Source organism: Lissotriton helveticus, chromosome 12 (assembly GCF_964261635.1).
Source record: "Lissotriton helveticus chromosome 12, aLisHel1.1, whole genome shotgun sequence".
Classification (NCBI taxonomy): domain Eukaryota; kingdom Metazoa; phylum Chordata; class Amphibia; order Caudata; family Salamandridae; genus Lissotriton; species Lissotriton helveticus.
Genome location: NC_136073.1, coordinates 168,971,783 through 168,985,510, shown reverse-complemented (window position 1 = coordinate 168,985,510; position 13,728 = coordinate 168,971,783). Strand labels below are relative to the sequence as shown.

General features: G+C 44.1%; 1 long non-coding RNA gene across 1 annotated transcript; it reads left to right on the top strand.

The window, feature by feature from the left end:
• The first annotated feature begins 969 nt into the window (after window positions 1–969).
• Window positions 970–2,912, top strand: LOC144799495 (uncharacterized). The gene is made up of 3 exons (XR_013603823.1): window positions 970–1,072; window positions 1,856–1,941; window positions 2,619–2,912. It is a non-coding gene; the product is annotated as an uncharacterized LOC144799495 (long non-coding RNA).
• Window positions 2,913–13,728: the final 10,816 nt, after the last annotated feature.

The window sequence follows — 13,728 nt, the reverse complement described above, 5'->3', positions numbered from 1 at the left end:
ACATATAGAATAAAACACACTGCAACAAATTACATACAAAGTGAAACCTACAAACAAAATCCCATACGACAATATTTTCTAAAGCTTTCATTTTTACAACAATATTAAAAACAACACTTGAGACAATATTTTCAAGTTTGATATTCCTGTTGATGATATTCTTTCCATCCTGATATGTCTGACACAATATTTTAGCATCACAGTATTTGATTTCTGATATTTTGTCCAAATGTGCGCGCCTGGATCAAGGGTCCTGAGTTGTGATGTGAAAAGACATTGCGATTGAGATGAGAGGACAGTCCACCCAGGGACTGTCAGTGGAACTATTTGAGGTCTAGGATTTTGACAGAACGATCCGTCTGGACTGATGAACAGCACACGCCCTTTCAGGCCCTGCCTGCTCTAAGTTATTAATTACACAACTGCTTTATGGATGGATGCGCTCAATGTTTCAAAAAAATAAATATTACACTCTTCAAAGATGGAGAGCGGCCAAATGTTGACAGGCTGTGAAGATGTTAGGGATGCACCATGAAATGGGCACCTTTGCCCATTTACCCTGCCCCTGAATGGGGAACATAATAAACTTTAACTCCTGGTAAGCAGCATTGAATGCTGGGATGTAGAGGCCCGCACTGGACAGTGGGCTGTTCTCCAAGAACTCCAAGAACTCTTTCGTCACAATATTTGTGCCCAAAATAAATCATCATACACTTTATGCTGATGGGCATATATTGTGGATCCTAAGTTATTCATTAATATAGGATTCTTCATGTAAATATAAATCACCTACACTTTCAGATAGAAAGAATATTAATCATAAACCTTCCGGTCATCACGTATTGGAACCTGTTCCAAAATGCTGCCCGGAAGAGACATAGCGATGTCGGCGCGTCTAGAACACGTTGCGCCACCGGATCATGTGATCTGCTGGCAGCTCTGGGCCAGGTGACTACGGGACGGCGCGCCTGGTACTGTATTTAAACCGGCCAATTGGCGAGTTTAAACATCACGGCGTCTTTGCGGCGTAACGAGAATGGCGCCGCATGAGGGAACTCAGAAGAAACAAACGGTAAGTTCGTCGAATTGCAGGCTTTGAAGAGCCTTAACCTTTGACAGGGGTTAGGATAGGACTCTCTCAATAGGGTTGGTAGCCTCACTTGGAGTCCGTATTTCAATGGTCCTGACCTTGGGTATTTGTATCTGGCCCCACGGCATTTAAGAGACTACTTTGGGCGCCTACAGTAAAATCTAAGGGACGGTTGTTTGGCTCCAACCTCCTCATGGAGATGAGAACATTCTGCGAATCACGCTATCTTCTTAAAATCACGCTCTTTTCCTAAAATGTATACTCGATGGTCAGGTTGTCGACTGTCTACGTACCCACATGTTAATATCAGAGTGTAGGTAAATATGAGGGATTTGGTGGGCCCAGATAGGCTTAGTCGAGTATCTTAATGGTCCCGACCCTGAGCATGTACTTTTGGCCTGATTGGACTTACGAGACGACTTAGGGCGCCTACGTTAAAAACCAAGGGACAGTATCTTGTTGTTGACCTTCGTATGGGGAGGAAAATAGATGGCTTATCACACCCCCTGTTTCTCTAAAAAATCACGCTCTTTTTTTATATAATGTATACATTTTGGTCAGGTTATCAGCCGTTAACGCACCCCTGTGTCAATATCACAGTGTATTAGAATAGGAGGGACTTGGTGGGCCCAGGTAGGCTTATTCAAGTACTATATCATTACTACTAATGGGTATGTAGTCACAATAGGTTTAACTTATGTCTCCAGACAAACAGGGAGTTATAAAGATAGCACTCAATCTAAACTCCTTGCTGCCCTCATCCAGGTTGATGTTGAGAACTCAGTGATGACGATTCAGGAACAATAATCTACAGGATGATATCGATGAGGATATACCTGTCAAATTGAAAGGTTAGTCTGTATAAATCAATGAATACTCTGTAAATAGAATTAGTATTAAAGATCTGTTTAATAATTAGGCCTTAATACATGTATATTCCTTACAGCAAATTGTTAATGGAATCAACGCTATTAACTATTAGAACAAACCAATCAAGCGACGCATGTCGGAAACCTGCTGTGCTCTGGGTTAAGGTACCTGCGATGCCAGATGGTTACATGTGTATTATCACAGGTTGTAGATAGTGGCAGTGAGGTCATCTTAATTCTGCTTTTTTCTTAGGCATATCGCTACAAGATTGCGGAAGTTTAGCCACTGGCATCCCATGTTACACGCCTTGAGAGTATTGAGAGGGTGAGAATGCTTTCTTTTTCTTGGGGTCATGACCTTTTCAATAAAAAGGGCTTCTCCTTTGGGTATCACCATAGGAGGGCTTCCCCAGCCACTTGTTTCCAATTCACTGGTTGGCCAGATAATTTACTGGCTCATGACTATACTTTTTGATAACCCGGAATTGTTGCGGTAAAACCCTTCTTCTCACGTCCTTGGTGATTGTAGCACGTTGGTGTTATGTGTGTCCTCCATGAAATCATGAAATATTTAGATAGTTATATTATGTCTGATTGTATTTATTTCTTGGAAAATACTGAATTGATATGGGTACATGATGTTGTATTTGTAATTTCAGATACCCTGTATCCACACCTTAAGGAGGCAAACTTTTGTCTGTTGGTCCTGAGGAAGGTGGTACAAGCCCACCGAAACGCACGCCGACCTGGCGTGGAGAGTAACCAACTTTATCTGTACAACCTCAGATACAGAGAAAAGAGATTGTCCTGGTTGTTAAGTGAAGTGCTTGCAGATGAATGAATGTGTAGTGTATGTTGGGTCATAGGTGTGTGGTTATGAGGGTATCTTCGTTCTTTTTATGAGAGAATCTTTTGTACATCCAATTTGTTTAACTTTTACATGATGAATAGATTTTTAGCCAATACAATTGAAAAGAATAATGTAATGAAAATTAAAAATAAATCGAAAAAATAAGAAAAGTAATTTTGATATATGTGTTGCAAAAAATGAATAAAATATCAAATATATTTTGAATAAATTAGCGTACCTGTGTCAATTTGAAATGATTTTCTGAAAGTATTTGAACAATGTCGATTGAAAAATGATGTTGAGGCCACAAGGGAATTTCTTGTATTGTTGTTGCCACTGTCCCCTTTTTTCCCTGGCCATAAGAGATTAGTAGAGGGGGTCCTGAATTTATACTGCTGTTCTCCAAGTATTTCCATTCAATCAATCAATCAATCAATAGTCCTTTATTCGGTATTTAAAAAATACCATAAAAGTGCATGTTATGCAGTTAAAATACAATAAAATACAGTTCATAACAAAGTTAATTGGAGACAGTTGACCGAGAATTCATTCTACACAGCCCTCTTGAGCTCCTTAGCCTTAAAGCAACCTTAATAAAAATCATAATACAAAACAGTGTGCGAGGAGCGTTAGCCCTTTGCAAAAATAATAGGGCAACCTTGGCGTGTCTGAACTTCGCCTGTTTAAGAATCCCTACTAAAATCTACGCCTGGGTAGAGAGTAAAATGGGCATAATAATACAAAGTGAAGGGTATCCTGCGGAGACCTATTGTCGCAGCCGCAGGAACCCTTCTGTTCAACAGTTAAAGTAAAACCTGGTGGATCAGCCAGTAGGTGATGTAAAAGGTTTGAGCCTAAAACGGGTAAATAAAAATCTGTCCTGTGCATTATACATAAGAGCGAGATAGGGTTCCATTCCTTCCCCTGTCTTCACCATTCCATGAGCGCAGACTGTGGTTTTACTTTCTCCCGCAGCAGCTCTACGTGAGGTACCATGTCCAGGAAAATTCTTTTGACTCTCGATTTGTCTTGGATGATAATTTCCATTGGGTTGATAAAAAGATCCTTACAACCAATTCCCTCAAGTGTAGTCTTCACGTATTTTAGCCGAGGGATACTCATTCTTTTGTCCCTGTCTATGCAGTCTCTAATAATTTGTCTGCTCAAGTCTGCCTCAGTGTTGGACCAAATCTTTAACCAGGCCATAAGGGGTCTGACCTTCATCAAATCCTCGATATATACCATTCCTAATTCCTCATGGATGATATAGGCAGGTGTACTTTGTGGGGTTTTGAGCACCTTTCCCAGATATTTATTCTCCTCTGCCTGTAACTGATGGGTACTTACAAAACCCCAAACTTCAGACCCATATACCACTTTGGAGCAACAGATTGAGCTATACAAGTTCATAACTTGTTCCGGAGACCACCGACCCAGCCTGCGTCCGTAGTTCATTATAGCCCCGGTCGAGGCCACTAATTTGGAACACCGCTCCTCAATTAAAAGTTTAAAATTTAAAAACCCATCAAATAGCAAGCCAAGGTAGGAGAAGGTCTGTACCTGCCCTATTTTATGTGTGCCTATTTTGTAAGAAAACTTCTTGCAGGGTTTGGTTCCAGCCAACATGACGTCGGACTTAGTCAGGTTAGCCGATAAATCTAGGGTGTCCATAAAACTGACAAACCCGTCTATCAGGCGCTTTTGGCCCTTAGGTGTGCGGGCTAAAAGAACTGCATCTTCTGCGTACAGCAGCACTGGAACAGGGCGGGAACCTACTCTGGGGGAGTCTACTTTTAATTTGCCTAACGCCTGCTCTAAATTATTGATGTATAAGGAAAACAAAAACGAGGCCAGGATGCATCCCTGTCTGACCCCACTAGTGCAGGGGAAAGGTGCCGTGGTGCTCCCTTCCAAGTTAAAACGCACTTTGGCAGAAGTGCTCCAGTGCAATGCTCTCAGGATGTTTACCATGTCCTCAGAGCCCACAGCTTCTCTCTGTTAACGTGGTCAAAAGCTGCGGTGAGGTCCATAAACCCTAGATACACTGCCTCGTTACAGGCTAAGGTGTATTTAGCCATCAATAGATAAAGGTTCAGGCACTGGTCCATCGTTGATCTCCCTGCCCTGAACCCATACTGGGTATCAGTAATGATTTGATGTTCATCGGCCCAATCCATAAGGCGCGTTAGGACCACTCGGCCCAAAACTTTAGCCGTCACATCAATCAATGATATGGGACGATAGCACTGGGGGTTGTCCCTGTTCCCTTTTTCAAAAATGGGAACTATTGTTCAGATGACAATGAATGCGGAAGGCCGGTTATGACAGGTGCATTTATCACCCTTGTGAGAATGGGGGCCCACAGCTCTACCTTTCTTAAGTAAAGATCTGGTGGGATACCATCTGGTCCTGGCACTTTATTTTGTGTTAGACCCTGAATGCCCACTACAATTTCCTCCAGCGTAAATTCAGTCGAGGCAACCCACCGGCAACCCTTCCCATCATCCTGATTGTTCTCAACTGTGTGGTTATATAGACTTTTAAAATGGTCATACCATTGTTCTGGCAAAATGGTTGTACCAATTTCTGGGGCGTTAGTATCCTGAAAGCATGGGTTATTTATTATTTTCCAGAACGCAGTTGTGTCCCTTCTGTCTGCTGCATCCCTTAAATCATCCCAGGCTTGTGATTGGAGGGAGAATTTCGTACATTTAATCGCCTTTTTTATATTCAGTCCTACACTGTGCAAGTCGTAACTTATCCCGTGGGACGGTTTTCAGGCTAGTTTTTAAATCTTTCTGTGCCCGCGAGCAATCTTCATCGAACCATCTGGGGGTGGTGTTTGCTCTCCCATGCGTAGTGGTCTTTAATAGCCCATCTTTCATGTGCGCCACTGCCTCAAATACTTTAACCACAGCGGGTCTCTCCACGGAAAAGTCGAGGCACACCCCAATCACTTCTTTACCTTTCTCCATTAGAGATTTATAAAAGGCGTCCCCATCCACTTTTGACCATCTGAGTCGTCTCCCCTGATCCGTTACCCTCTCAATACTGGCTGCAACTACACCTCTCCTTGCGCTTCTAGGAGATAGGTCTTTTATCTCCAAAACTAGAGGGTTATGATCACTAACTATACTCCATTCAATCTCCACCCCTCTTATCCAGGTTACAGGGGGAGGGATGAGTCGTCCGGTGCTAGCCCAGCAGCGTCCTGGGGTTTGAAGTTCTCCACGGGCCCCCACAGGCACACAGGCAGCAATGCGAAGAGTCTCCCGCGGGAGACGCGAGAAGTAAATTAAGCCCCCGGTTAGAGGGGGGAGGGCTAGTCGTCCGGTGCTAGCCCCGAAGCCTCCTGGGGCTTGAGTTCTCCACGGGCCCCCACAGGCACACAGCGCGAGAAGTAAATTAAGCCCCCGGTTACAGTGGGGAGGATTGAGTTGTCCGGTGCTAGCCCCGCAGCGTCCGGGGACTTGAAGTTCTCCACGGGCCCCCACAGGCACACAGGCAGCAATGCGAAGCGTCTCCCCTTTTCCATTCAACATTCGCCTATATTGTAGTGCCTCGCACCTAAAATGGGCAAGAATCACAATGCCACAAGCAATGGCACATTTCGAACGTGACATCGGAGGCTCAAGTAGTGTTTCATATGACTACTATATGCCACTTCTAAATTCTGTAGCCTGCATATGCAGAATTTAAGCTAGCAAATTGTTACTTCCTTCCCTCAGCAGGCACTAAGTGTTCCATACTTTGCATCTACACCATGCATTAGTGCATACCATTGACAATTGCAGGGTGGAAGAATGCCTCTTGTCTGGCCTGCCCTTTACAATTCCCATAGGTTTGCAGTGCTTACACTGCACATAGTAATGCTCATTTCGAATCAAAACACACTTTTCTGCTTTGCAGATTATGACTTTGCATTAGCAATGTCAGTTTCACTGGCTTTGCATTAGCAATGTATTTCTGATTGAGGTCCTACATTTACATAGCTTCAGCAGACTCAGTGCCCAGAGCAGACAACCATGATCCCTCCTGGATTCCCGCCCTCGAGGAAGTTTCTCTTAGATTCCTAACCCTCAAGCAAGTTTCTCCTGGATTCCTGCCCTCAAACAAGTTTCTCCTGGATTACTGCCCGCCAGCAAATTTCTCTTAGATTCCTGCCCTCCAGCAAGTTTTTCCTGGATTCCTGTCTTCCAGCCAGTTTCTTATGGATTCCTGCCCCAGAAAGGTTCTCCTGATGGGTGCCCTCTAGCTAGTTTCTCCTGGACTCCTGTCCTTCAGCACGTTCTATTGGATTCCTGCCCTCCAGCATTTCTCAAGAAGCAGTGTTCTTGTTTCAAGAGACACACAACTCTTTATCAGCCCCTATCTCTCCGCTCTTATCTACTGAGATATGCCCATGGACTCTTCAACCCATAATGATGTCTGCCAGACTTTGAATAACATTGCCTTTGTCTGACTGCTGGTAGTCATCAGGGGGCATCTTTCCTCATCTCACAAATCCAATCCTATTTTGAACAGTGACACAAAGGAACTGGATTAGGCGTGGAAATTAAATGCAGCCTCTGTGATGGCTGATATAAAGGAAGTACTAGAAGGTGGCAGTGTTGTGGCCTTAATTTGTTCAAATCTTTAAGCAGTTTTCAACACTGTCGATCAAACCGTCCTACAGAATTAAAGTAAAACTATGTAAATGAATAAATAAAGTAGTACATATTTGAGCTAAACATAATGAAAGTGAAAATGATTAAAATTAAACTTGAATACTGGAAAGCCTCAAACTACTTGACTTCTGCCTGCCCTTGCCAGTGCCTTTACCTGAAAGGAAAATACGTCCGGTTCCTCAAACAGCAACATTGTGTAGGCACAAAATTGCAACTTTGTGTAGGCGCCGGTAAGCAGAGACACAGAGGGCTCAATGGGCACCAACTGGGCTTATAAACCTCCTGTCCCTTCCTATTAAAGATCAACCCGCTGTTTGTGCTCTTGTGGACGAGACACAAGACCTCTCTTCCCTCCTTCTGGTGAGTGCCTTTACCTCATACCCTCTTGAGGCAACCAAAGAAAGGAGCCGGGGGAGTGGGGGGCAACAGGCCCTTCAGGGAAAACCTGGCAGTCAGTCTCCTCCTTGAGTGGAAGGAAAAATATAGCCTGTGTATTGAAACCCTTGGTGCCACTAAGGTCCGCACCTCGCTAATTGCAGGTACAGGCTACATTACTTGGCTAGTTTTAGAAACACTTGGCAGTAACTAGCGAACAATCTTCTCTAGCACGCTTGGAAAACTCAGTGCAACAACCATCATGTTATTTACCTTGGAGGACGGCGTTATCTCTATGGTTCTTCATCCTACATCACAGCCATTAGCGGCAAAAATATAGGGGTTCCCATTCTTCGACTACACTGGTGACACCTAAAGCCCACTATGTTTGACTGGGAAGAATATTGATGAGCGGATAAACCAACATTTGCCCAAATTGAAACCCAACAAGCCTGAGAAAATTGTTTTTGGCAGCAATTTACATGCCACAAAAGGTGAAAAGATTAAACATTTGGGAGTCATCCTAGAGATTCTTTCCTGCAACTGTATCAAAATAGTCCTGGAACAGCTTGACTGTTGAAATGGAAGATAGCATTCAATTACCCATGTCCGGCATTCTGTAGCACATCCCTTGCTCGAAGATAAACTTAGATAAATGTGTATCTGAAAAGTTCAATTTTCAGACGTTTTCTGAACTTGTGGTAGGGTTCCGCTCTGTGGTTGAGGGGAATAGTGTTTTACGTTCTTGCTTTTATTGTGTTCTTAGGAGCTGTAAGTAGGCACTACTTACTAATAAACTCCCTCCATAGAGCTGAGTGGTCATTATATTATTGCAAAGCAACCAGCGCGGGGACACGCTTGCTAGTGTAACCAAGCGCTTTACAAGATGTATAAATAATAATAATAATAAAAGGTTTGATGATGGGGTTCGTTATTGCTCAATGCTTGTTAAGACAATTTCTTGTTGAACTTCCACCCAACTCCATTTAAAGTGATTATTGTGTCTGGCTCAAAGTGATTTAAAAGCCACTATCATGCCATTTATTTTGCACTTATTTTAGTTTCACTGCCTCTTTAGAGCTGAGTCCAAATAGCTCTTTCCCCAGTTCTGTGCTCAAATTCTCATTGACTTGGAGCTGGTGGCATCTGTGAGCACAAATCTGGTGCAATGCAAAAGTAATGTACAGAAAAGAGGCACAAATATTTTCGGTGGACATTATTTCTTTATTTTTGTTCAAAACTGTAAATCGTAAGCAAAAATTCAGGGGACACCCTGCACACGTTCCCTATGTGCCAGTGATTTGGTAGCACCCAAATAAAGTTGCTATATCCCTCCAGGTCATGGACACTTTATCCAACCCTGGACGTATTATTGATAACCTAATGTATTCTGGGTATTGTAGTCTTCTTTCACTCCAATTGTACTAATCAGACAAAAACACCTAAAAATAATAATTTGTAGGTGAGTTTCAGGACTGGACACACTAATTCTATGTGGCACTTAGGGGTAAATACATTTTTTGTTTAGATAAAAGACAAATTGGTGGCTGGAGAAGGGCATCTCGTTGCCAGGAGTATCTGAATGGAAGAATGGGGAAGTCACTAACATCCACAGAATGATGTAAACAGCCACTCAGACTTACTGAGAACAGAAACTGTCAAGGTGAAGTATTTGTGATTTACATCATGCTTCTTCTGCGTGCCTGTCTTCAGGCATATCTTGATGGGGATAGCCTTCTTTATCTTTTGCAGACTCGTGTTTTACCATGTAATGAGGTTCCATTTCATAAGAACGGCTGAGGCTTGCAGGGCAAAGGTAACTTGGTTGCGGCATCAGTCTAGTCTCCCATACAGTGACTTACACCTTTTTACGTTGGTTCAGAAAGGCGATGCAACAGATTCTCATTTGGAACCATCTCTAAAAGAGTAGTTTCTTGTGTCAAACATAGGGACATATTTACTAGAAAATGTTGGAGCGCAGAGCAATGCCAAATCTGGTCAGCGGCGGTCTCTGAAATTTTCGAAACTATTTTCTACGATACGGTACACTTCTCTGTTTTCCCTAGTGCTGGCGCTATAATTAGCTGCAGAACGTCAAGACAGGCACCTTTGTGCCATGGTGAAAGGGTGTCTGCATTGCAGAGAATGATTGATTATGTCCAGGAGGTGACCCTTCCTGCACATAAGCAATCCATAATGGCAATTGGTTACTTCTAAGTGTGCTGCATTATGCAGCACACATATAAGTAGCAATTTATCATTATTTAATGATTGTTTATATGCAGGAAAAGACACTTTCCTGCACATAAACAATCATTAATGGCTTTTTGCTCTTGCTATGTGTGCTGCAGAATGCCTCGCACATAGAAAAAGCAAAACCGAGGAGAAATAAAATAATTTTCCCTTGTGTGCCATTCTAACGCCTGCTCTTGCACGGCATTAATTTTTGGCGCTGCCAGAGATTCACACCTTCTTGTAAATCTGGGCAATGTCAACAAGCAATGGGTGTTGCGGTGGAACACCCACAGCAGCATCATTGCACACCCCTTTGCTGCAGAGAACTGCAGCAGAAAGGGGCATATTTACAAGACGGCGTTAAGCCACACTAGGGGGCCGATTATGATTGCGGATAATCCGCATCCTCCGGGCCGGCGGAAGCCACCGCCGGGCCGGAGGATGCGGATTATCCGCTGCGGACTGCAGAAATACCCCCCGTCAGATTAGGATGGCGGGGGGATATTTTTTCTATCCGCAGCTTTTCCGCCGCGGTCGCCTTCCGACCGCGTCGGAAAAGCTCTAACATGGCTGGCGGTGTCTATCAGACACCGCCAGGCATATTAGGATGGCTGCGGTTCTATGCCTTTCCACAGCGGCATTTCCGCCGTGGAAAGGCATACGGTCTTTTGTTTGGGGGCCCGTTGCGGGCCCCCAGGGGTGAAGGGGGGTGGGGGTTGCACATGGGGGGTACCTATGGTACCCCCCTGCCTTTGTGTGCACGAAGCGGCAGGCACCACGCGGTGCCTGCCGCTTCGTGCATGCAAAGGTCAACATGCACTTCTTAACCTTGCGGCGGGTGCTGCTTGAAGCAGCATCCGCCGCAATGTTAAATGTAGGGGATGTGACCGCCAGGGTGGCGGTCACATCCTAATTGCCATGGAGGGACCGCTGCTGCCCATGCGGACGGTCCCTCTTCCTCGGGGATGGCGGACGGATGCAGGTCCGTTCGCCATCCTAATAGGGCCCTAAGTGACTTAGAGCTACCTTGTAAATATTGAAGAAGGTGCTACACCACAATAGTGTCAAAAAAAGTGATGGTCAGGTGACAATAGGGGATTATAAATATGGTCTATAGTTTGAAAAAATGCTCCCCTCTATTGAAGGTGCTCAGAATTTGTTTTTATGAGAAGTGCTTACGCAAGCAAACCTCACATGCATGATTGGGACACGAATCTAGCATGTTACAATGCAAGCTATTACTTCGTGTTCTATTACAATGCGGTCATTACAACGGCTGCGTTGTCAGAACGCGATACCTTTACATCGCAAGTCATGAGATCGACTTGCTGTAGGGGGGCGCTCTGGATTTAGGAATAGTATAATTTACTATTCCAACTCCAGCGTGCACAACAGTAGGGTAGGGGTTGGAATAGTAAATTATACTATTCATTATGTTAGAGCGTCCACTACAGCAAGTCGATCTAATGACTTGCGATGTAAAGGTATCACGTTCTAACAACGCGGTCGTTGTAACAACCGCATTGTAAGTGTAACACGATTTAATGACAGTGTTGTAAACGCTGTTTCCCTTGGGACACAGTTCTGTGCGCAACCTTAACTCACTTCCAGGCTCCCCTTCCATGGCTAGGATCGCCTGACTTCTTTGTGGGCGGAGCGTTTTTACTATGCGCACATACTCAGCTGAAGACTGGAAACTTCAGCATTAATAAACCCTGGTGAAGACCCCGAATTCCTGGAGTCATTGAGGTGGAAGCCAGACCCTGTCCACTGTGAAGGCTTCTTGCTTCAGGATGTCTCCTGGTCGATGCATCCTGGAGCGAGAAGCCATGGATGCAAGGCTGCCCCCTCTTCTGCGATCAACAGTTAGAGGTGATAGGGATAATGAGAGCAAGGGGTGGTGCAGAGTGAGTGATACAGGTGGTATCAAGGAGAGCTGAGCCAGGAAATTGTCACAACCCGAGGAATAACTGTCAAGCTGCAAAAGTACACTTGTTGCCCTGAGCGTGCCCACGCTGCAGCAGGATTACCCTCCTGCTGCAATAAAGGACCATTAGCACTGCCCCTCTTTTAGTAAAAAACTTTGTGAGCTATGTAATAGATAAAATGATAATCTGCAAGTCAACAGACTTTATAAACGTATGCACCAGTGGGTCCAACCCATGCCCTACAGTAGCAGCTTATGGTTCCAGTTGATTCACTTATTCAATTCCCACTCACTGATTTTTGAGATGGACAAAACAAAACACACCTACCTCACGCAAATGCAATTGTCACACTAACAACATCTTGTAAAGAAACACTGTTGGCCTGATTCACAAAGGTAATTGTATACTTTTATTTAAGTTTACAATTGTTTGCTATTCACAAAGGTATTTTTCAAAGAGCATCTTTATAAATGCAGAGTCTCTGCACAAAGGAAAGATAGGACTGTCCTCTCTAATGCATAATAGAGGAGCGGATAGAGCAGCCCTGGTTGCAACCTGAGGCAGCACTTGTTCTACAAAGAGAGTTTTCAGCATTTTACTCATAGTTTTATATTATTTAAGAAATATACAAGATAACAAATAGAATTTCCTGGCAACTGGCTAAAAATGCTATATTGTTGTAGGCCAATTTGCAAAATCTAAGCTTTAATTGGAAACTTGTTCTTTGTTTCAGAAAGTCCCAATGTGGTCATATGAACACAACTACCTCAAAATAAGTGCACTTCAGTCTTGTGATATTTGGGTGAATATATACTTTATTTTGCTTATTTCATTTTTCACCTTTGCCAATGTTTGTTTTTTGGCCACAGGATTTACTCAGAGTGCAGCCCACACACCACTGCTTCAGGCTGTTTGTATGATGCAGCTCCTTGCATATGAAAGTGCAGTCAACAATCATTTCAGTCTGGCTTTGCTTTTTATTGCTAAAGGCAAAACCTGCAATGCCACCCTGTCTTCCTTATAACCCGCTGGGCGCCCTCTGTCAAGAGCGCTTGCGGCCGGGCACTATGGACAGGGAGGACACACCAACATGTCTGCACTGGTGCTGCAACTGTTTTGTGCATGCTTTGATGCTTCTTCGTTACTCCCCGTGGGTCGGAGCGGGTGTCTCGTCTGCTCCTTCCTACCTGGTGTGACAGTCCTGAAACAGATGTGATATGTGTCACTGACATCAGTTGCTGTAATGGCACTTAGGAAATGGCTTTCTGGTTTGCCTGCGAGTATGTAAAAAGCTGAAAACAGCCACTTTCTCCACGCTCGTAAGGAAGAGTACCAATAGAGAGTCATTGCTGGTAGGTTAAGAAACTCAATATTCCAGCATTGCCGCCTCGTCCATCTTTCCATCCCATTCTTTACACATGAGCAGTTCATCTGTTCCACAGAACCTAGCTGTGCTCAAATTACTTCCCCCAATATGGCGCTGCCTACCCAGCATGAACAAAGGGGGAAGCATGTCACAAAGTCAGCCTGAGAATTCCAAAGAAACTCATTTGAAAGAAAACAAGCAGCATAAGCAAAGCCCCCGGAGGGAGGGACAGGCTCAGTAACTGAACAGGAGGTGCTGGACTCGGAGTGATGAAGATTACCGGTAAGTAACCGGACAATACCTCTCCTGCCTACAAAGCAGGAGGCAACCAATGTGAGAGGTGATCAC